General features: G+C 43.9%; 1 long non-coding RNA gene across 1 annotated transcript; it reads left to right on the top strand.

Annotated features, from left to right (window-relative positions):
* Positions 1 to 12,096: 12,096 nt before the first annotated feature.
* On the top strand, positions 12,097 to 20,039 carry LOC146187834 (uncharacterized). Its single transcript, XR_014707448.1, has 4 exons — positions 12,097 to 12,452; positions 16,950 to 17,074; positions 18,270 to 18,351; positions 18,775 to 20,039. It is a non-coding gene; the product is annotated as an uncharacterized LOC146187834 (long non-coding RNA).
* Positions 20,040 to 23,485: the final 3,446 nt, after the last annotated feature.

The following is a 23,485-nucleotide window of genomic DNA, read 5'->3' as shown; positions in this document are numbered from 1 at the left end:
GGCTCAAGCTTTCAAGACGGCTCGACAACTCCACGGAAGCCTTCTGGCAACATGTGTTAGGCAGCCTTCGTCCCTTGGTGCCTCGCAAAAAGGTTGTGGAATGCAGTGTTAGGATGCACGCCGTCGGCAACATTGACCTCCCGGGTGATGTCTGCAAGACTCTGAGCTTGGCATGTAGTATGCCGTACAGCCGAAGCAAGACGCCGCGAAACTTCTGACCTGTGCCTGGGAAGTGTCGAGACGGGCCCCGGTGGATGAAAGTGATTCCTGTGTTTCCTAGGGAGTGAATGTTCTCGCAAAATGGAGACAGGAGCGACCTGAGGCGGGATTGAAACGTACGTACAATACTATTCAGGACTACGGGCTTTGCGTGTTATTCTAGCCGATAAAGAAGGCGGGTTTGCTGCGCTTTCGCATGCCATATTCCGGGAAAAGGCATACGAAGCTGTTCAGGCTGTTTTTAAGGCAACTCCCAGGGCTTCGCTGAAGAAGGTCCAGTTGCGCGCAAATAAGTCGCGTGAAAAGCTCAACCTCACGAACGTTATGAAGCGACTTTAGAGCTGTCATAACGACCTTCTCAACATGTTTTTCTCGGCAAAGATACACACGATAGAATGTCCCTTCCACTTGATTGTTTCCGAGACCGGTACGTGGCAGATGTGTTTTGCTGAATTTCTGCAAGAAAACATGAAATTGATTAACGTGGCCGATCTGTTTTTAACTAAAGATTCTTCTGTCGTTATCTATTACATCAGAGCAAGTGACAACAAAAATATCACAGCATTTTCTGTTGATATTAAGGATTTGTTTTATTCATTACCTCATAAGTTGTTGCTGTTCTGCGTCGAGGCTCCAATTGACGAGTGTGACGCTGTGCAATTTCAGAGCGCATGTGGTAGGAGTGTGGCTGTTTTTTTAGAGATTTTATTGTTGTAATTGACGTCCAGCTTTTTGCTTTTTTACAAAAACATTTACCTTCAAAAGCAGGGTTTTTGTATAGGGTCATGTATTGCACAAATTTTAAGTGATTTGTTCTGAGCTCGATGTGAGAAAGTTCTTTTTTAGCGGAGGTGATCTTAGGATTTTAAATATTTTTCGTTATGTTGTCGACTTTTAAATTGTTTTGGACATATCTGATTTTACTGACCCTATTGTATGATGGGTTTTACACTCTTTTAATGCATGCTTCCGGCTGCTTATATTTACCTGTGTATATTGACGGCGCAGGACAGCATCAGGTTTTAGATTTGCGATTGCGTTTTGGCCATGATCACGCGTGTTGAGTTCGATGTACGAGCCTAGAGCCAACAAGCCTCCTTTGCCTCCTGCACACTGAAAGCTGGTGAAGAGAATCATTATACTTTCTTTTTTGTCTAACGCTCTCTGCAAGTCACATGATCATGCCTTGGATGAAAGTGTCAGTATTCAGGTGGCGGGTTTGCATGCGGCGGGCTACACTAAACATGTTATTGTTTCAGTCGCTGAAAGCCTGCATCGCAGAAGGAAAATTGCGGCACGCATGAGTGACGAACAGCGAGCGGAATAGAAGAAAAAGGAGGAAAGATGGAAGAAAGAAAAAGTAGTTGTCATTCCTTACTTTCATAAAGTTTCTCATAACCTAAGGAAGGTGGGGCAATGTTTTTGCGTAAAGGTCCTGTTTTTCAGCACCAAAAAAGCTTTTGAGTTTGTGCAGAAAGACCTACCTATGCGAACGCGGAAACCTGAGTGTCCGCTTAAGAACAGAATCACTTACGTGCACTGTATGAGGGGGGTTGTTTATAAAATTCTACTTTCATGTGGAAAGCACTACGTTGGCCAAACTGTGCTTAAACATGAGTCTTCTAGAGCACAATAAAAAGGTGGCAGCATTGCCACAGACGGCCATCTGGCTGCAAATTGTAGATCACGTGATGCGCAACCGCCTTGCCATCCTCTGTTTGATAAGACAATCATCGTGTATAGGCATAACAATGAGATGACAAGGGAGATAATGTAAGCACTGGAGATAGCTCGGGACGGGATTAAATGTGTCAGTAAAGCGTCTGTGGCCTTGTCAAGCAAAGAGCTTGAATTCTTGGCGTAGCACGTGGCTGTCTCATAGCAATTTGTTCGTTTTTCTCATTCCCTGCTGATCCCCAAGGGTATATATGTGATCTTTTCTGCAATAAATCCTGTGCTGAATGTAAAAATAGCCCTTGTCCTGTCTTGTCGTCTTCCCCGGTTTTTTGTTCCTGCTCTATGCTCTTTGATTTACGATGTCTAACCGGCACGGTCAGTCCTATTCACTTCTGAATACCATAGATAACTTACAATACATTTACCTTTACTTTCAGAACTTTCAGTTAGAATTCAGACGGGACGTAATGAGTGAGCATATAATGTGCGCGAGAAATATCCTTGCAATTAAGGCTACACAGATAGGTAGGACAGTATTTCGACGGCTCACTCCAGTTCCTGCCTTGAATCTAGAAAAGACTTTGTTCATTTACCAGTCACTATGTAATGAGACCTTAAAAATAAATTGGAAAATATGGGTTCCAGCAAATGTGAAGATATGCTTCTGTGGCTTTTAATATTTTTGCAGTGATGTTAGCTGGAGCCGCGAAGCTATTAAGTTTTGTTTCGACAAGGTTGACGACTGGGCAAGTTGGTAAGGGTTCATATTTCCCCAGCCAAAGGACGAGACACAGGAAAGAAGAGGATGTTGTGCCTGGCCAATGCCGCCCAGAAATTCAGCCGGACGCCAAACTTCTTCGGCGAACGCCTCCTTCACAAACTCTGGATACTTCTCTGCCAAAGCACCAGTGCACTGGAGGCGAGCCGTACCAAAGGGACAGAAGCGACGTGTTTCAACATGCGCTGAACGTCCAGACAGCACGGCGCGCCGTGGCCCTGACGGTGAACCCCTTCTCGCCCCGCGGCATATTTGAAGCGAGAGCGCAGCATGCTCTCCCATTGGCCCTGCGAAAGTGCTGCCGTCGGATTGGACCATTTTGAGCGTCAACGGTTCTCGGCAACGGAGTCTCAAGTGCTTCCGTTCGAGACTCCGAGTGTGAGTTCGTCACGAGCGTCCATCGGGAGCAGTTCGCCCCCTGACAGTGCGGACGCGGCGGAATCTCCCCGGCCGTCGCTGCGCGAGAACAGTCGCGTATGGCTATGTTAGCTTTCGGCCCCAGAGCCGATCTTGTTGTGTAAATACATGTAAATAGTGTATAAAGCCTTTTCTTCATCTCACCAACGCCGACTCGGATTCATCGCTACCGCCCAGGGAGCTGACAGCCCTCGTTCACGAAACGGGTGACGAGCGCTGCGTTACCAACTCCTTGGCACAACCCTGTTGACGGTGGGCTACTGTGTGATAACCCCACCGGCACAATATTGGTGGCAGTTGCAGGATCCACTGGCACAACCCTGTTGACGGTGGGCTACTGTGTGATAACCCCACTGGCACAACATTGGATGGCAGCTGCGGGATCGACCGGCGTCAGACACCTCGGCGCGGTGAGTACCTGAAGTTTCCCTCAAACGCCAGACTTCTCTAACACACAGGGTAGCTTAGAGAAAGGCTGAGCGTAGCATTGTGTTAACCTTGCGTGTCTCAAGCCTACAGGAAGTGTTTTGAAAACCAGGGGTGCTGAGAGGGGAATCAGTGTGAGAAAGGCTTGCGCATCTCTTGCTAGGAGCGAGATAGCGAACGTATAGTACACTATTCTAAAAAGGCAAACAACAAGAGGCCGGTAAAAGATGGAGAGTTACAAGGTCAAAGAACTTCTCCAAATTTGTGATGAGTTGGGCATCGATTTGGGCTCAGCGAAAAGAAAAAAGGATATTCTTGAGATCATGCAGGCAGAAGAAGTGACGGTTGAGGAAGCCGCAGAGGCCTGGGATGATATTCAAGAAAGAAAAGGGGAGGAAGAAGCCAAAAGGCTAGAACGCGAAAAGCGGTTTTCCCGCTTAAAGAAGCTTATGCAGCTCGAGCTTTCGGCACACCGACAAAGTGTTGAAAGGCATAAAGCTTCAATTGCCATTCAAGGTAACAGTTCGAAGTCGCGGGAGGGTCTGCAACCGTTCCTCATCGCCGAGGATATGGCAGAGTACTTGGAAGATTTCGAGCGTGTCTGCAAAAGTAAGCGCTTCGAGCGAGATACTTGGGCACAAAAATTGGTAGCTATTCTCTCCGCTGAGGCGTCGGAAGAAATCAAGCGCGTGATAGACGTTGACTTGAAAAGCTACGATTACCTGAAAGAGTCTTTACTGAAAAGACATCGGCTGTCACCAATGGAACTTAGGGACAGGTATCAGCGGGAGAAAAACTGTACCAAAACGTACTTCGATTTGGCGTATCAATTGAAAGCCGATGTGACCGAATGGCTAGACAGTCAGGAAGTCTCGGAACAAATTGTACTTGCACCAGAGAATGAGACACAACTTGGGGAAGCGGCCGAGCAAAGCGACCGCGGCAGCGAGCTGATCGAGTCTCGAACAGAAGTTTCTAGGGTTACCTTGGTCGAGCCACTGGCAGCTGAGCCGGTTGGAGCCGACTCCATCGGCGAGAAATCCGCAGTGACACCGTCCTGCACGCCGCCTCACGTTAAGCAATCCGATTCCACCAATCGAGAGTGAGGAACTGGCAGTAAATCAACCGCCTGACAACTCAGAAGCAGAAGTTGTCAAGCATGGCGGAGGTGTAGTCAGGCTAATAGACAACAAATTGGCAATGTCCGAGATCAGCGTTGTCGTAGAACATCACTCGCTGAAAAACGAAGTGGCGCTCATGGAAACTGCGCAGCCCACGAGTGGTGAACAGCGAAGGCAAACCCATGACGCGGACGCTGTCGAGAACCACACCTGTGAAGTCGACAGCGAGCGACTAGATAGGAGCCATGAATATTCCTGTCCTGACGCGCTCAATTGTGTTGGCGAAAACAATAACCGTAGTGCGAACATGGACCTCACGCGATCCGAAACGCCCCAGCTATCAGACGACCTTGATCGTGCGCCGGTTAGCGCTGAGCGATGCTGCACACCGGCGGATCAGTGTAACTTGAGTGGCGAGCCTGCAGAGGATATACCTAGCTCGGGGGCTGATGTGAGCGAGCCTTGTCCTTGTTCGGACGCGACTGGCAGTGAGTCATGCGGTGCTGGCCGCGATGCAGGCGCGGCGCCGAACTCCGACGATGTCGGCGCCATACTAGCTCCGGTTACCGGCAGCTTGAAAGAGCTGGCACCAAAAGAAAGAAAGCAAAAACACAAGTGCAGCCGCCGAAAAGAGCGGAAAGGCAGGTGCATGAAAGAATGCTCTCATCGAAAGGTGAGAAAACGCAAACGATCGCGAAAGGAAAAGAAGCGGCGATCCCATCGGCGCAAATGCACCCGTGCTGAGAAAATGCGCGATTGGTGCGCCAAGCGTAAGGAACGAGACAGATCGTTCAGCGAAGCGAGCAACTTGGGCTCGTCTGTTCTTTCACGCACAAAGTGGAAAGAAAGGTCTCGTAGAGAAATGGACAGCCGAGGCTGTAGCGGAGGGAGGAGAGCCAAACCGCCCGAATACTGCTACGCATTCTGCCGCTTGCGGAAGAGAGCAGCACAATGCGAACTCAGATGCTTTGAGTCATGCATTCATAACATAGCTACCTTCGACGAGCGTTTCGTCGCTAACGGTAATGCTCTAGGCAGACTGGGAAAAATTGATTGACCTCCTTACTTCCTCAGTTGTGCTTTACGGCCCAAGTGATTTCAAGGAGACTCTTTTCCTTTACTGATTATTAATCTTCTTTGCTATTTAATGTATCCTTAAGGCGCAAAATGGTTGTTTGAACCTTGTGTACTGCATCCTATACACTTGTCTCTTGTTGTAGTGGGAGCAAAAAGGGGACAACAATTTAGCTAACTGAATTTGAAATTTTGCCTCTGTCTGGTGTTTGACGGGTGACCGAGGGTACTTGCTTGTGTTGGGTGTTGCCTGTTGTCGGTCGGTTTTGCAAGCCGCAGAATAGTCTACCGTTACCAGTGGCGAGTGGCAAGGGCATCGGAGCGACCCGAGCGAAGTTGATCGGCGTGCCCCGGCAACAAGGCTGTCGGCAAAGATCCTGACCTGGCGAGTGGAACCCAAGGCACGTGAGGCTACCTGGCGCCCGGACACTGTACGTGAGCTTGGAGGAACCTGGCGAACGAGCGCGCCCGGCATCCGAGCCACATGCGAGCAGCTCGTCTTCCCGGCGCATTGTCTGATGGCGAGGGTGCTGTTGTGCCTGGCCAAAGCCGCCCAGAAATTCAGCCGGACGCCAAACTTCTTCGGCGAACGCCTCCTTCACAAACTCTGGATACTTCTCTGCCAAAGCACCAGTGCACTGGAGGCGAGCCGTACCAAAGGGACAGAAGCGACGTGTTTCAACATGCGCTGAACGTCCAGACAGCACGGCGCGCCGTGGCCCTGACGGTGAACCCCTTCTCGCCCCGCGGCATATTTGAAGCGAGAGCGCAGCATGCTCTCCCATTGGCCCTGCGAAAGTGCTGCCGTCGGATTGGACCATTTTGAGCGTCAACGGTTCTCGGCAACGGAGTCTCAAGTGCTTCCGTACGAGACTCCGAGTGTGAGTTCGTCACGAGCGTCCATCGGGAGCAGTTCGCCCCCTGACAGTGCGGACGCGGCGGAATCTCCCCGGCCGTCGCTGCGCGAGAACAGTCGCGTATGGCTATGTTAGCTTTCGGCCCCAGAGCCGATCTTGTTGTGTAAATACATGTAAATAGTGTATAAAGCCTTTTCTTCATCTCACCAACGCCGACTCGGATTCATCGCTACCGCCCAGGGAGCTGACAGCCCTCGTTCACGAAACGGGTGACGAGCGCTGCGTTACCAACTCCTTGGCACAACCCTGTTGACGGTGGGCTACTGTGTGATAACCCCACCGGCACAATATTGGTGGCAGTTGCAGGATCCACTGGCACAACCCTGTTGACGGTGGGCTACTGTGTGATAACCCCACTGGCACAACAAGGACAGGACAAGGCAGGACTAGCAACTGAATGTTTATTGAACGGAAGAAAACAACGAAGACTCCTTCCAGACAGCACGCGCAAAACCCAACCGGTGGAATGGCAGGAAATTGAGAAGAAGATGAAAAATAAAATTCAAAGCCAATTCAAATTCAAGGCCTAACTAACGACTTTTCTAATAGAGCAAATTTCTTACAATGAAGGCTAACCGATACCTTAGCCACACTTGAAGTCAGCTTTAGCAATGTGATATGCTTCAACAAACTCTCTACAGAATTGATTACCATTGCTGTAAACTACACCCGTATTACTGAAATCAGGCGCACAAAGAGACGGATCATGCTCCGACTTACACTGTCGGGATTGCACATGTAGCGCAAGATTAGAACTCGCCTTCCCTCCAAGAGATTTAGAGTGCTTGGTTAGATGATCACAACTTGAAGGCTTTAAAGCCTTCAGGTTGTGATCATCTCACCAAGCACTCTAAATCTCTTGGAGGGAAGGCGAGTTCTAATCTGTGTGTGTGGTTGTGATCGAGGGTGAAGGCAGCTACAGACGCCAACTTGGATGTTTTCTTCTCTTCGAAGACGCACAAGACGGACATTTCTTTCAGGACCATTGTTTCGGAACGTCGAATATGGCAGTACGAGATTTCGAGATTTTATAAGAAGCATCTAAAGATGTTGAAAGTTAAGGACCCATTTTTGATTCCGAGTTCTTCTACGGTGCTAGAATTATTAATGGACAGAAATCCGGGTAGGTACTCTGCAATGAGCATTGATGTGGAGGGCGTATATTATTCTTTGCCAAAGGACGGACTTCTAAGGTATGTGCAAGACTGCATCACTGTAGATAATTATGAATTGGATTTTATTAATGCGTGCGGTATATCAGTTGCTAGTTTCTTGGAGCTGTTATCCTTTTACCTTAGTTCCACTTTCGTCTGTTGCAAGGCATCATGTACATCCAGAAGTCAGGGATATGCATTGGGTCGCAGGTCGCTCCTGTGCTCAGTGACATTTTTTTGTCTAAAGTTGAAACCGCATTGAAGCCAGGTTTGGATGCCTTCGGTATAGTAACGTTTCGCTACGTTGATGACTGCCTTATTTTCATGGATGACTGCCTTAATTTCAGACAGGCAGATGTCTATATGTGCGCCTGACGGAGCACTCTAATTCTCTGGGAGAGAAGGCGAATTCTAATCTGGCGCTACATGTGCAATCCCGACAGTGTAAGTCGGAGCATGATCCGTCCCTTTGTGCGCCTGATTTCAGTAATACGGGTGTAGTTTAAAGTAATGGTAATCAATTCTGTGGAATGTTAGTTGAAGCATATTACATTGCTAAAGCTGAGGACAAGTGTGTGGCTAAGGCATCGGTTAGCCTTCATTGTAAGGAATTGGCTCTATTTGAAAAGTCGTTAGTTAGGCCTTCAATTTGAATTGGCTTTGACTTTTCTTTTTCATCTTCTCAATTTCCTGCCATTCCACCGGTTGGGTTGTGCGCGTGCTTTTTGGAAGGAGTCTTCGTTGTTTTCTTCCGTTCAATAAACATTCTGTTGCTAGTCCAGCCTTGTCCTGTCCTCTTCTCTCCTATGTCTCGTCCTTTGGCTGGTTAAACAAGTTTTGTTTGTCTACCAGTGCAAGGCTGGCAGCGGTAGTGATGTTGATAGGAGCCATCTTCGGGAAGATAAACTTTGCAGAATTGGTGCATTCGAAGCTGGTTCAAGTATAAAGATAGATGTTAAAAACATTCATCACTTGCGATGGAAGTTCTGGGGCCACACGAGAACCATTCGAATTTAAGAGTAATGAAATGCGACTTGCTTGATTTGGGTGATGAAAGGCGCCAGAATTCTTATTGGATTGAACTGAAGGATACCATACAGGCCAGTGGGTTAAAACGTTCTTGTTATAGACGCTTTTAGTTTCGATGTCTGGGCGCAGCCATCTTAGTTTGATGGTGGCGCCCCGTATAAGCCAAACTGTAAACGTCCACACCGGTACCCCTTGACGCCATCTTGGGCTGTGCTGTGCGTGTTGATGCTGCGATGCGGCTGTGTAAAAGGGCTGTTTCGCGGTGCTCTTGAAAACTATCCGACACCTTGGTACTATTTTGTGTTTTGTTTGATCACGCCAGGAAACCGTATACCATCCGTTTGGAATGGCGGCAGCTCTTGGAAACAGCAAGCGGCCGGGGCGACTGCGAAGGACTGCGCTACGCGTCCGCAGGCCGAACTCGTGAGTTAACTGTAAGGATGTATCTGTTGTATCTTTCACAATACATGTATATTAAATTGAATTTTATAATCACAATGGTTACTGTACACACAAACGGAGCGAACGAACCATTGGGATAGCTACCAAACGCGGAATACACAGATACTACGAAAGATGCTTTCCAGTCATCGCCGCATTGATTTAACTTGAAGTGCGACCCATTTCATGTGTACTTCCTCTCGACAGGGCAAATTTATATTGGATGTTGCGCTGCTTTCATTTCAAATTAAAGGCATGGACAGCGTTCGCCGCGGTCACGCCTCTAACCGCTGCTATCGTGCACCGAGCTTGGCGAATACATACGTGTCTGTGGTGAGCCGGCGACCGAGTGCGAAAAGCATACGATCAAACTGTCCTGCTTCAACAATGTATACTTTCAAGGTAAACCACAGTGCAAGAACAGCACAGAAAAGAAGTGGTGTCTAAAGTACCATCCGTATACGTTTTTATGCAGCCTTGGGGAACCTCTGTCGGCGCAGCAACAACGCGTCCCCGTCCCGTCGTATCAGCATCGTTCACACGACGTATTGTTGAGCAAAATGCCCAAAAACGTGCGCGCTGAGCTTCACCATGAACGAAGACAATTTCGCACCACATACAGCAGCTCCTACGAAAGCGACGCCGTCCGCTGGTGCGGCGGCCGACGGCACTCTAGCCGATCGCTACTCTCTAGTCATCGCTAGGCCTAAATTGTTTCGCATCGAAGGCACATCCGACGGCACTTTGTAATTGCTCAGCGCTAGAGTAAATGGTCTCTCGTGAAACTGCCGATCCCATTGTACAAGTAAAAGAAAGATGTAAATTTGGGTGACGCCTTAGCAGCGAAGCCATCGTGCAGACGATGAGCCGCGCACCGCACCAGCGGTAGCTGGCTGTGTGGAGAAACTTGTTTGTATTGCATTTTCAGCAACACAATATGCACAGTAAAAAATTTTACACCCTTATGGGTGCTAAAACGGTGCTCCCGCAAGGGCTAACAGTACTTGCAAATAAAATAAATAAATACACCCACTGGAGCACCCTTCTAGCACCCTAATTCTCATATATCCACCCTTCATTTCGGCTCAAAAGGGCGCTTTTGCCACTAAGCACCCTTCATTTTATGTAGGGTGTAGCAAAGGTGCTGAAAGGGTGCTAAAAGCCTACTCAGAAATGAGTGAAGATTGCATTTAAGTACTTACATATGCCTTATACAAAAATAAACAAGCCCGGAACCGCGGTTAAAGAACCGCCAGTGAAGTGCAGTTTTCCAAAAGCGCAGCTCTAAAAGGTAATTTGTCTAAATTACATGCTGGAATACTATCTTCAAAACATAAGCTTTCCAAGATCGCTCGCCATAATGAGCATTCCGAACGCGCCATCTTACCGCATTAATGACATGGAACAAGCTATGCCAATAATCATCCACTTTATTAACTCTCTTCTTTCTAGCGCGATATTCGTCATGTATATATTCATGTAAGTTGCAGCTATTCTTCCATCAATATAAGAATGGATATAATCTTTTTGACTGTGACCTTTGCATTTAGAGAGGTTCCAGTATTTGATGATTAAATTTACATTTTATTTCAATACAGCTAAACAATGAGGCGCATAGGAATGTCTTTCAGCAATCACTATTTTATTCATATGTAGTAAACCAATGCATAAAACATGGAAATAAGAGAGAAGATGCCTGAGGAGACACCCCGGCTAAAATATCTGACCGCCACACCTACGGTCACGAAGAAAAAGTGAAAACCTGGCATGTGCAAGGAAAAAGGGCCATATTTAATTAGTACTGCTTTTATACCGCTCTTCATGGAATCGCTCTGTATGATGTACAAACTATTTCAAAAAATAGTTTATCTGCGAGAAAAAAAAACATACGCCATCAAAGTTATTATCCAGCCTCATCTCCACCATTTGCGCAAATTGAAGCCGGAGAAACTGTTCGTCCACTGCAATTAATTTCTCTAAATCAAAACAATGAGCTGGGATACAACATTTTTGGTGCAGGGCTAGCGCTTAGTACTAGGCCAACGCCGATCTCGTGCTCAGTGTACAAGAACCGACCTGAATCCAGAGTGAAAACTGGGTCTGATTAGCTGCAGCATCTTTCAATCGAGCATTAAACAGATTACTTGCAGCCTTAACAGCATATCGTATCGAAGCCTGGAATGCATCTGCTAAAGATAAGGAGAGAGCCGAGTCGGTCTAGTAGGTGCGTAATAACAGAAACGACAGAACAGCGCTGTATAAGGGTTTTAGAAAATACGAACTTAACTTATTAACAAAGTAAAACCTGAATTCGCACAACATAAGAAAGCTCGAAAGAGACAAGCAGGGGCGTCAAAAGTTCAAGGCGATTGAACAGCCGATCATCGGGGGATAAAAAAAAAAGCGGCCACCTGCAACGCTTTTTACGATGATTCATATATTCAACAGCTAGCTGCAACATGATATAACAGTGGCGGAACAGCCGATATGGCCCGAGCTGCCAAAGCGCATACGTGCGCCAGCAAAACACGCGTGGCGCTCGTGTTTCTGCGTTTCTCTACTGCCTTTTACTTTTGTATATTTCGCGGCGGTTTCTGCAAGGCATCAGGTGTACAGCAGAGAACGGTGATGTGAAACCGAACCGGTGCGGTAGTCCAAGAGACGACGGTGATTCTATGCCGCCGTGCACAAAGGCCCCAAGTTATTCTATCCGAGTGATACGCGTTGAAAGCGCCACGAAATGCACTGTGCGCTGTCAGACGCTGGCCATTTTTTTTTTTGTCGCTCCTTTCCTCACACTCATGTTGGCTAGCTCTGCCTCCTGTGCTTGGGTGGAGAGGAGGGCGCCGCACGACGCCGACGCCTTTCCCACTTTCCCTTACACATGTCCACAGCGCTGCGGGCGCTGCGGTGTTTATCTGAAGCGCTGATCACGCGATGCGATCCTTCCCGTCATCCCTCCGTTTTTCAAACTGATGCGCCGTTGCTGACGCTTGGGCTAACGAGTTCCTTTGTCTGTCGCCGGCCGTTCGCAGCTAGAAATGTTGCTTGTGCGTTGCTTTGCTTGGTTTCTGCGTTCTATGTCAATGCGAAGAGGATGTTTATCTCTCAAGGCTGCTAGCATACTTGACACAAGAGCAGCATCATGCACTGTGGAGGTCTCATCAACCCGTCGTCACCGTCGTCGGTGAAATTTGAGGTAAGCATACCTATATTACGTCCTCTTTTTGTCGAATACCAACCTTGAAAGGAGGTAGGCTTATGTTTGTGGAACTTTTATTTGTGCTTTGTGGATGTTCCATTCAGTTAGGCACTAACACCTCCAAGTGAGATAGTTGGTCATGGCGCTTGCATTGTTGGCCGGTAGTGCTGTGGGTACGAACGACACTTGAGCGCTGTCAAAGTATCTTCTAGACCTGCCGAAAAATTTCTTTATTCGACATGGCTTTCAAGAACGCATTACGTGACAGTAAAAGCTTATAAAGGTAACACGTAGCACAACTGCGGATAGCAATTGAGCTATTTTTTTTTTTTTCTAGAAGCACTGCTCACCCTCACAGAAAGAAAATTAGAAGGGAATCCATAGCGTGAGTGTTTTAAGCGGAGATTTATGCGTGGGAAACGGGGGGCATTATAGTTACTTCGGGGCTACGAATAGCCGACCGTTCTCATAAATAGAGGCGCACGGGCAGCGTGCCGCGCAGCAGACACGTTGATCTCTACGGCGAGTGCGCCGTGTCGTTTTGTGATTGCTTTTCTCTGGTCACTACATGCAGAAAGAACAAAACTGCCGCTTTTGTTTCTAGTTTAGGTTCCGACTAGCAATAGGCGGCCACGGACTAATTCTATGGTTCTAGACCTCTTTGCCTTGAATTCCTAATAGCTCACAGAGGTTAATGCTGTAAGCCGCTTTGCTTACTTCTGCAAGTTTGTCTTAAACATTCGGCACTACCGCAGTAACATGTTCCCCCGCTGAGTTCCCTCCTTGACTACAAAGCGCTAGCGAGCATGACACAGGCTTTTCCAGTCGCTATCCCAAAGTCGCATCATATGTCCGCGAATCATTCCCGGAGATCGGACCTTTTTTTTGGGTCTCTCTGCTGGCTGAACATCATTGTGACTTTTGCACAACTTTACGCTGCAGCAGTATCACGTGATTCATCTCAAGAAACTTTGTGCCTGCCGAATATGCTAATATTTTTTCATTATGCATTTTTTCTTTAAGGGTGTGTTCAGATAAGAACAGTAATAGAAGTTCTATGACCTTTTTTTTTTTTTTTCAAATTTTTGTGTATGGTGGGCAATTGTCTCCGCACAAAGAAATTTGCTTTAGTTTTGCAAGATGCGGTGCAGTTTTCTCGAAAAAAAAATCCTATATCACTGTTCACTACAGTGGAAAAACGCAATTTTCGCCATTTCAAAACGTTGCAAGTTTGGAGACCTGCGGTTAGCGTACTAAAATTTTGTAATCTATTGCTTTTGCCCACTAAATCTATGTAACTTTTACTTGTATTGGAATTAATAAAAACGGGTTTTGTTGTTGCAGTTGGTTTAGTAAAATATCGCTAACATTGCTGCAGAAGCAACGTGCGGCAAAAAAGTCCATTTTCAACCTTAAATACAGGCATGATGCATTATGTTTTTAGCATTGTCTTTTTTCCGTTCTTTATTCAGATAATTGCCTAAATTTCAGGTAAAATTTGGAACTCTAAACTGCTACGTGTGTTCTCCACAACGCATAAAATTCGCCCAAGATTCGAAAACAGCAAAAAAGACTCAACTTTAAAGAAAAACTTCATCAATATTTAAGAACATCCCTCAATAATCCTCACTACCTCATAAATATTACAGCCTGAAAAGGTGTTGCATTATATTGTTTAAAATTATAAAAGGTATAAAACTGAAGGCTCGTTTTGAAAATTGCCAGCATTCAGCCCTACATTATGGCACGACTTTAAAGAGTTGCACCTGAAACTTTTTCGCTACATTATGCAGGACTAGTTCTTTTTTTCTGCAAAAATTGAACCTGTAGATTTTTTTTTTCTTTCTCCATATTATTTTGAAATCGGCCGAAATTCAAAATTATAAAAAAAACGAAAAACTTTGACTCGAATTTGAAACTTCCACATTTTCAATTTGTATCGAAGTCCATGAAAACAATCTTAAGTACTTTATAAACATCATGTACTAATCTGTACCGCAATATGTAAATTAAAATGTAAAAATAAATATAAAACTAAATGCATGTTGTCATTCTATAGAACTGCTTATAGCCTGCCCTTATGGTGTTGGCGTCGAAAGTTCGATTTATTATTTGCTGAATTTAGTTACATTTTACTCTTATGCAATATCCAAAGCCTTCTCAATGCCTCTAAAATCGTTTTCTGCTTGTTGGCAGTGCTGATGATTGCTTAAAGTGGAATGAATTCGCTATTTCTAGCAATTTCATGGGACATCGTCAGTGACAAACTTTTTCACTATCCTAATTTTTTTTTTTTTTGCGAAGAGCTGAGCTAATCCACCCAGTTCCTAATTATATTATTTCATTTCTCCTTTATGAGAAAAATTGAAAATACTTTGTTCTTGAAGACAATCTTTCTAATGTGCACATAATTAGAATCATAAGCAACACTCTTTGCAGTATGATAGTTTAGTTGTAATTTTATATTTATTTATAGCAGCAACACGACTGAGCCGAGATGATGAGCATTCTTGACGACTGAGCCATCTAGCCCAGAAAAAAGACGAGCCAACACGCGGTGAACCCCTTGTCCACCTAACCTGCAAAGTGTATGTAACCTGCAGTTGAGGTGAACGGCGGTTTTGCTCTGTGTTAGCTCGCCTTTTTCTGGGCTATATACCTCTGTCGACTAGAACGCTCGCCATCTCGGCTCATTTGTACTACTGCTATAATGAAATATAAAATTCTACCTAAACTGTCATGCCGCAAAGTGTTTTGATTATGATTCAAATTATGTGCAGATTAGAAAAATGGTCTGCAAAAATAGGGTATTGTCAATGTTTGTCGTTATGGAGAACTGAAATAGCATAATTATAAACTAGAGGGGGGGGGGGTATAGCACATCACCTAGCTATACATGTGTGTGTGCGTGCGTGCGTGCGTGCGTGCGCGTGTGTGTGTGTGTGTGTGTGTGTGTGTGTGTGTGTGTGTGTGTGTGTGTGTGTGTGTGTGTGTGTGTGTGTGTGTGTGTGTGTGTGTGTGTGTGTGTGTGTGTGTGTGTGTGTGTGTGTGTGTGTGTGTGTGTGTGCGCGGGATGAAGAAAACTTCTGCCGTCACTTACACTCCACAAAGGCATGCGGCTACTTGCAGTCAGTTACGCATCACAGGCAGAGGCTCAGATTAATGATTCGGGATTTGGTGTAGGCAGGCTGTAATGCATTGTTAGCCATGCTTTGTACCATGAAATAGCGAATTTATTCCACATTAAGCAATCATCAACACTACCAACAAGCAGAAAATGACATTACAAGCATTGAGAAGACTCTGGATATTGCATAAGTTAAAGTATAGCTAAATTCAGCAAATAAATCGAACTTTTGACGCCAACACCACAAGGGCAAGCCATAAGCACTTTTATAGAATGACAACATGCGCTCAGTTTTATATTTATTTTTACATTTTAATTTAAATATTGCAGTACATTTTAGTACATGATGTTTATAAAGCACTTACGATTTTTTTATGAGCCTTCGATAAAAATCGAAGATATAGCAGTTCTTAATTCGAGGCAATGTTCGTTTTTTTTATAATTTTGAATTTCTGCCGATTTCAAAATAATATGAAGAAAGAACAAACACGTCTAGACCTTTCAATGTTTATAGAGATGGACAACCAGGCCGGGATACCATAGAGGAAATGCTTCAGTCGCAACACTTTGTTTAGTCGTGCCAGAATGTAGGGCTGAAAATTAACAGTTTTCAAAATCAGCGCTCAGTGTTATACTTGTTTTTACAATTTTAAACAATATAATGCAACACTTTTTCAGGCTGTAGTATTTCTGAGGTACTGAGGAACCTTGAGATGATTTTTTATAAATATCGATGATTTGTTTTAAATTGCTATCAAATTTACTCCTTTTAATAATATTACTGTTAAGGAAACTTGGTCGAATTTTATGCATTGTGGACAACACACCTAGCAGATTAGAGCTCCCAATTTTGCCTGAAATTTAGAAAATTATCTGAATAATAAAGAGAAAAAGACTCAATGCTGAAAAATCACGCATCATACCCGTAATGTTGAAAATGGACTTTTGTGTAGCGAGTTGCTTCTGGAGCAATGTTTGCGATTTTTTGCTCAATCGACTGCAATAACAAAACATGTTTTTAATAACTACAAAGTAAAAGTTACACAGATTCAATGAATAAAAAAAATAAGTGATAAAATTTTTGTACGCTAGCAGCAGGTCTTCAAACCTGCAACTTCTTGAAATGGCAAAAACGGCGTTTTCCACCAGAGTGACATACGATTTTCTTTCCGAGAAAACTACGCCGTATCTTGCAAAACTAAAGCCCATTTCTTTGTGTCGAGACCTTTGTCCACCACACATAAATAATTCATTGCAAACAAAAAATGGTCATTGGACCTCGATTGCAGTTCTCGTCTGAACTCACCCTTGAATATCTTTTGGCCATTTGTAATGTTTTTATAATCTTATAGGAAAATTGTATGCAGATGCTGATGCCCATTTTCAAGATTGTGTTGACCTGCCAGAAGATGAAATTCCAGACATGGCGAATAATGCATTACAGTCTGCTGACACCCAAGTCCCGAATTATTAATCTGAGCCTCTGCCTCTGGTGCGTAACTGACAGCAAGTACCCGCGTGCCTTTGTAGAGTGTGTAACACCACATAATGCGCACTTTTTTAAACAATTCTTTGCTCACAGAATGACATTTCATCAAGTCTGTTGTGTTGTTGTTGTCTTCAGAGTAACTTTTAAACAGATGTCGATTTCATTGCTTTTATAATCACACAATATGAAGGCCAAAATATCTGAAAAAACTAGGTTAATATGTAAATACTACATGGAAATGGACTCTATATCCATCCTACTAATGAAAAAAATTATTGCATAACTGATCACTGAGGACGCAGAAAAAGGTTTGTATGTTAAAAATTGCGGCCATTTCATAATAGCGCTATTGGTTAACGCACTTGCAAAGACCAATAGGCTTGAATTTTTTCTTTCCCTTAGTTTAGAAAAGACTTCACAAAGTCGCAATGTCAAAATTAATGTGCCTGATTGCATTTGTCATGACGTGACAGTACAGTTAGTCTTGAAAGGAAAGAGAGAAAACTGCATATACTGAACAATTCTGCAATTGTTAGAAAAGGCCCCGCGGATGGAGCAGCACAAAGCAGGACACATGTACAGAACAGAATAAGCATAAAAATATTTGAAGCCACTTGAACAGAATTTTTTATTCCTTGCTTCTTTCACTTTCAACATATTGGCTTAAGTGCTTTTAATTTTGCTATTATATTTATTCCACTAAACAATGCCTCAAATACTTTTATATGTTAATTGGGCTTTTAAAATGTATAGAAAAACTATTGGTTTGATTATTGTGAGAGAGAAATTTTCTATATAATCTAATCCCCATGAATTTGCCTGCGAATTTTATGCAGTAAAATTGTGAACTTGCTTAAAAATGTGAACTTTTGTGCAGAATTTACTTTAATTATCTGAACATTTCTTTGAAAAGCATAAAAATTATTTCCTACATTTCTTACACGATATGCTGGCATCAACTGCAAGTCCTAGTTTCAATCAGGACCCAAAATGTCCTTTTCGCCAAAAAGAGAGAGGTAATTTATCAGCGTACCACATTAAGCAGTAGTTTCCAAAAATAAACTGGGATTGCCGGCCTCTTATGATAATTAACTTGGTGTGGTGTGAGTGCAGTCTTACTCGCTGGACTTGATTGCCTTTCCTTAAAAGACAAATTTTGCTCTCACTCAGAAAGTGGCATATTTGCATCTTTTTTCAGACTGGATGTCGCAGTCATGAGGATAACCGCGCTGAGCGTCGGAAAATCCACAGCTTTCCAAGCCATTTTCATACAAGAGTTCGTAAGTCCTACCAACTAGACTCGCATGATATATATGTGCTGTACAACGTGGAAAGTTAAATAATGTATTTGTAGCCGAGGAATTTACCTGTAACTTTACAAGGTTGAGAGGAAATGGCACCAGTTCCGTTTTTATATACTTCGTATCTCACAGCAGGCAGTTATTCACGCATAAAAAGCTGATTGCTGTACTTTAGTCTGTAAGACCTTTCCTGGAGACTAGAAATGTATTACCATGTCATTCTGCATTCAGTTTGCATGCATAGTATCAGGTAAGTCTTTTTACTAGCTGGTTTTGATATTTTTGTTATCAGACTAGACCTAAATATTGTCGAGGGATATTTTCAGTTTAACGAAGTAAAAACAGCTTAGTACTAATTCAATTAACACCTATACATTACAAATTTACCTTTTTTTACTGCAGGATCAAGACTTTCCAGCTCTCGCCACGCTTTATTTTAAGGAGCTAGCGACGTTCAGCGTCGTGCTGGGTGCGCTAACTGACGCACTTGGAAATCTAGAGTCTGCTGCATTACGGCCACCTTTGGCCTCTCGCCTCGGCCGAGCGTCTCCCTCAGCCAAGCCACCTGCTGACCTGAACCAAACGTTTATGGACACTGGGCGCTCCGCACACTCCGAGCCCAAGCAACCGAGAACGTCCACATGGACTTCCTTCTTCCAGCGTTCGGTGACTGTTATCAGTTCATATTCATATTTGTTTTGCCTGTTAAGGTTGTTATTTGTTATGTTGATTTTTAGTCTAGTCTAATGTGTTTGTATAAAAAGATGTTCCTAGTTTGACCGGTCTGGTCGTGTGTCTGTTTAATCCCACAAAATCAACCCTTTAATTGCTGGTTATTAAAGAACCTCCTCGCATTTATGTAGTCTACTGTAGCGAGCGCATTGAAGAAACACTTTTTCTACCTCTTCGTTGAGCACCAGCGCCTATTGTCTACAGGCAATGCAGAAGGAGATTGTTTCCTGGGAGAAAATTGGCTCTTCAAAATGCGTTTTAAACCTTAAGCATTCAATGGGCTAGTTGTCCTAGTGCAGCTCTTCTTGAAGATGAATTTTATACACCAGGAACAGTTGTGATGAAATTTATGAACAAGATTGTGAAAAAAATTCATGATTTGGTTGCGATTTCAATGTTCATAAGTGCAAATTTTTGTGGCACTTTTACACATTCATCTTTGAATTAAAGTACTGGGCACTACTTAGTTCTGAAGGATTCTAATATGAGTAAATGCAAGCCAAGTATACTTGTTTTCTTGATGGCGTATGGGCAAGAAAAGGCGAGATACATTTGTTAAGTGTCAATAAATAATATTTTTGACTGTTCTACAAATGCCGTCTTGTTACTGTGTTTTACAAATGGACTCTGGCTTAGGAAGTTGCCACAGCCTTGTTGTTTCCTAAACTTTCTTTTGGGTTGAAAGTGTGAAAGTACATTGTTTCTGGCTGATTATTCAAAGAAATTTTTTTTCTATGGGCACATTCTTCAGGTTCAGCCAGCTAAGGCATACCGAGTAAGCACATTGGTGCTAGAAGCTGGTCAGGTGCTTTGATGCAGATGATGTCTGACTAATGCTCTAGCTTGTAGAATGTAAACAGGTTTGCATTTTACATGCGTATGGGTCAAGTTACCCATACACCATTTATACTTTTATTTACTTCATTTCTTAGGAACACTGCACATAAGCACGCATAATGTGCTCAAGCCTACGTTTTGCTTTATGAGGGACATACAAGGTCATTTGGAATGCTCAGGCTGGGATTGCTGCACGAGCACGTATACCGCGTGCAGCACCCTTCCTTGGGGAAGGGTGTAGCACACGGTGCTGCAACACCCTTCTGCTGCAGCACCCTTCCTTCGGAGAAGGGTGCTGCAGCAGAAGGGTGTTAAAATATTTATAATTAGGGTGCTCCCCATGCGACAAGCCAATTACACCCTTAAGGGTGTAAAATTTTTTACTCGGAGATCCGCAAGAATTTTTATTTTTTTGCTGTCGGCTTATTGTTTAAGTGAAAAACAGATTTTAGCACTCGCTTCTGGCACTGGCGGAAAAGATCCACCGTAACGTTGGCGTGGAGGGCTTGCGGGAGACACGGCCTATATATATATATATATATATATATATATATATATATATATATATATATATATATATATATATATATATATATATATATATATATATATATATATATATATATATATATATATGGGTACATGTGTATCATATTCCTGAGTCCGTCGTTGGTACTAAGTCTGTCTGGCTTACACAAAACGTTCATAGGTGAATTAAATCAGGACAGACTGGAAAGCGGCGAAGCAGAAACATATCACAGCCGCACTCAGACTGTCGTTTGCATGCTCCCCGCATACGCTCTCGGCAATCATCTTGCGATTTCTTTGAATGTTTGTGCAGTTCACGAACACACATTGCTGTTCTGATGACATTACCACTAAAAGCGATGCTAATAAAGGTATTTAAGTCTTTCAATCGACAATATACCGAGGTGCAAGGCTGCTCTGCTATACATGAAACGTGCGAATGCACAGCCCACTCGGTACTGGGAACAATGGGCCGGCGCAAGGAATCGGGTTAGAGAGTATTTTCCTCCTCTCCGGCTTGCTCTCGGTAAAACGATCTATGTACCTTTATGTATCTCTACATATGAAATACTTCTTCCATCTGCAAGCCGACGCAGTCCTTTTAACTCCCCAAAAAGTCGACGTTTTATTATCTCCCTGATATCGGCTGCTCCCTTAGCTAAACTTTCCACCACTCCTGCAGCGTCACCATTTAGTACATCGTTTAGCCCCGCAGGTACTATCACCATATTGCGTTCTGCGGAATTTTTCAACAACCTATTTTTACTCTCTTTCAGCACTGCCCTCATTGTCATCCCTGGAAAGGTTTCAACTAACACTCGCTTATCACCCTTTACACGTTCCGAGATATCTCGCTTGCACCTGCTCATATTAGAATCTCCGGCGATAAGCACCTGGGCATTCTCTCTCCCTCTCCCAACTGTTGGCTCCTGCCTTCATCTGTTTAACGAGTACGAGTATAATGATGTACGTTGATTACGCTCTAACAGCGTTTATAGGGCGGCGCACACTAACTGATATTGAGTCGCAGCACGAATAAAACAACGACAGGAAGAAAACACTCACGACAGGACGAATGCTGCACTTCCAACTAAAGTTTATTATGAAAAAACCAAGCTTAAGTACAGAGCTACTATAACCTTCTGACAGTCAAACATGTGTGTCTAAAAAAGCCACTTCATTATCATGTAGATAGAGGAATTGGGTGCTGACACATTGATCGCCTGCTTTTCTGATGTGATATGCCTCAATTATTTCTTTTTCTACCTGATCCCTTCCCCGCCCAAGAAACTTAGTTTTTCGAAAAATGGGTTTGCACTTACAGTCTCGGCAGTGAATTGCGAGATTGCTGCCTTTTCCTTCTTTCACCTGATCGTGGTGTTCTTTTGCTCTCTGATTAAAACAGCTTCCAGTTTGACCTATGTACACACGATTACAGGTGAGTGGAATGCTGTACCCTATCTTAGTAGTGCACCGAGTGAACCAAAGGTGGTGCTCAATCGAACAAATCGGCTTTTCTTTTCTCACCATCATAGGGCAAATTTTTGAAAGATTACTCGGCGCAGAAAAGACCACGCTTACATCATATCTTTTGGCAACTTTCTTAAGATTGTGAGATAATTTATGAAGGTACGGAATTACTTGAGTGACCTGCCTCTGATCTTGCTTATCTTTCTTTTTAATACCCTTTTTCTTCTGAAGCAGGCTCTCTGCCACTGCAGATAAAGTATCAGGAGGAAAGCCGGACATACGCAATCGCTCTGTTTGCATTTTGACACTTTCGGACATTAGATGCGTACACGATTTTTCTAACGCGGAATCGAGGCAATTCATGGCAATTTTGGAATAACAGCGCGAAGGACGAAGACGAAGATAGAAGGACACAAACACAGCGCTGACTGACAACTGATTTAATTCCAGAAGTTGGGAAGCATATATACATGGCTTGATGCGCGACAGAAAAACAGATAAAACAGATGCAATGCGCATGCCGAAACCAAAGCCAATTATCTCTTTTTACGCATTGCCAAGAACGCAAGCTCTTTGTCCGATAACGCAAGGGAAGGAGTGCTAATGCATCGGTCCCCAAGCTCCAAAATTCTTTCGGCTTCAATAATTTCTCTTGTGGTGCGGTCTTTATTTTTCTGGTAAGATTTGCATTTATCGAAAAGGGGTTTACATTCTGTTTTACGTTGCTTAGTGCATGTGAGGCAGTGAAGAGGCAGGTTACGGTCCTTGGAATTTTCCACATCCTTTTTATGTTCTCTTAATCTTTCATTAAGGCATCGCCCCGTTTGCCCTACATAAACTTTCCCACATGACAGAGGAATCTCGTAAACTAGTTCCTCAGTACATTCAACAAATCTGTTCTTATGTTTAGTTTTGCAAGCACCAGTTGGCTCGGCCACAGGATGACTGACGCGACTGAGCATTGACAGCTTACACGGAGCTGAGAAGGCTACTCGTACCTGAGAACGTTGTGCGATCTTTTTTAGATTATGCGACAGGGTATGAATGTACGGGATTACAACTGTCTTTTTCTGCTTGTTCAAGTCATCAGGTTGTTGGTTATTTTTGTTTTTCCGTTCCTGCCTTAGCAAGCCTTCAGCAACGGAAACCAGCATATGGATCGGGTAGCCAACGGCCGCTAATCTAGATGATTGCTGGGCGAAACTAAAGTCAGTGAGGTGCTCACAGGATTTATTTAGGGCATTCCTAAAACAAGAGGTAACTACGGCTCTTTTTATCAGCTTAGAATGAGCCGAATGAACCTGCAGTAGTGGCTTCTTAGAACGGGGTTCATACGCCCAACACACATGATTATCAGATAATATAATTTTTAAGTCTAAAAACCGAATTGCCCCACCTTCTGGAAGTTCGTGAGTCAAAGTTAATGGATTAAGACACTTACTAAAAATGGTGAGTGTATTAAAAACATCATGCTCGTAAAATCTAGAGCTGATGTCTAAAACCAGTAAAAAGTCGTCTACAAATCTAAAAACTTTAAAAACACTTG

Source organism: Amblyomma maculatum, chromosome 5 (assembly GCF_055883805.1).
Source record: "Amblyomma maculatum isolate TAMU_Amacu chromosome 5, ASM5588380v1, whole genome shotgun sequence".
NCBI classification, from domain to species: domain Eukaryota; kingdom Metazoa; phylum Arthropoda; class Arachnida; order Ixodida; family Ixodidae; genus Amblyomma; species Amblyomma maculatum.
This window is presented reverse-complemented; position numbering and strand designations above follow the sequence as displayed.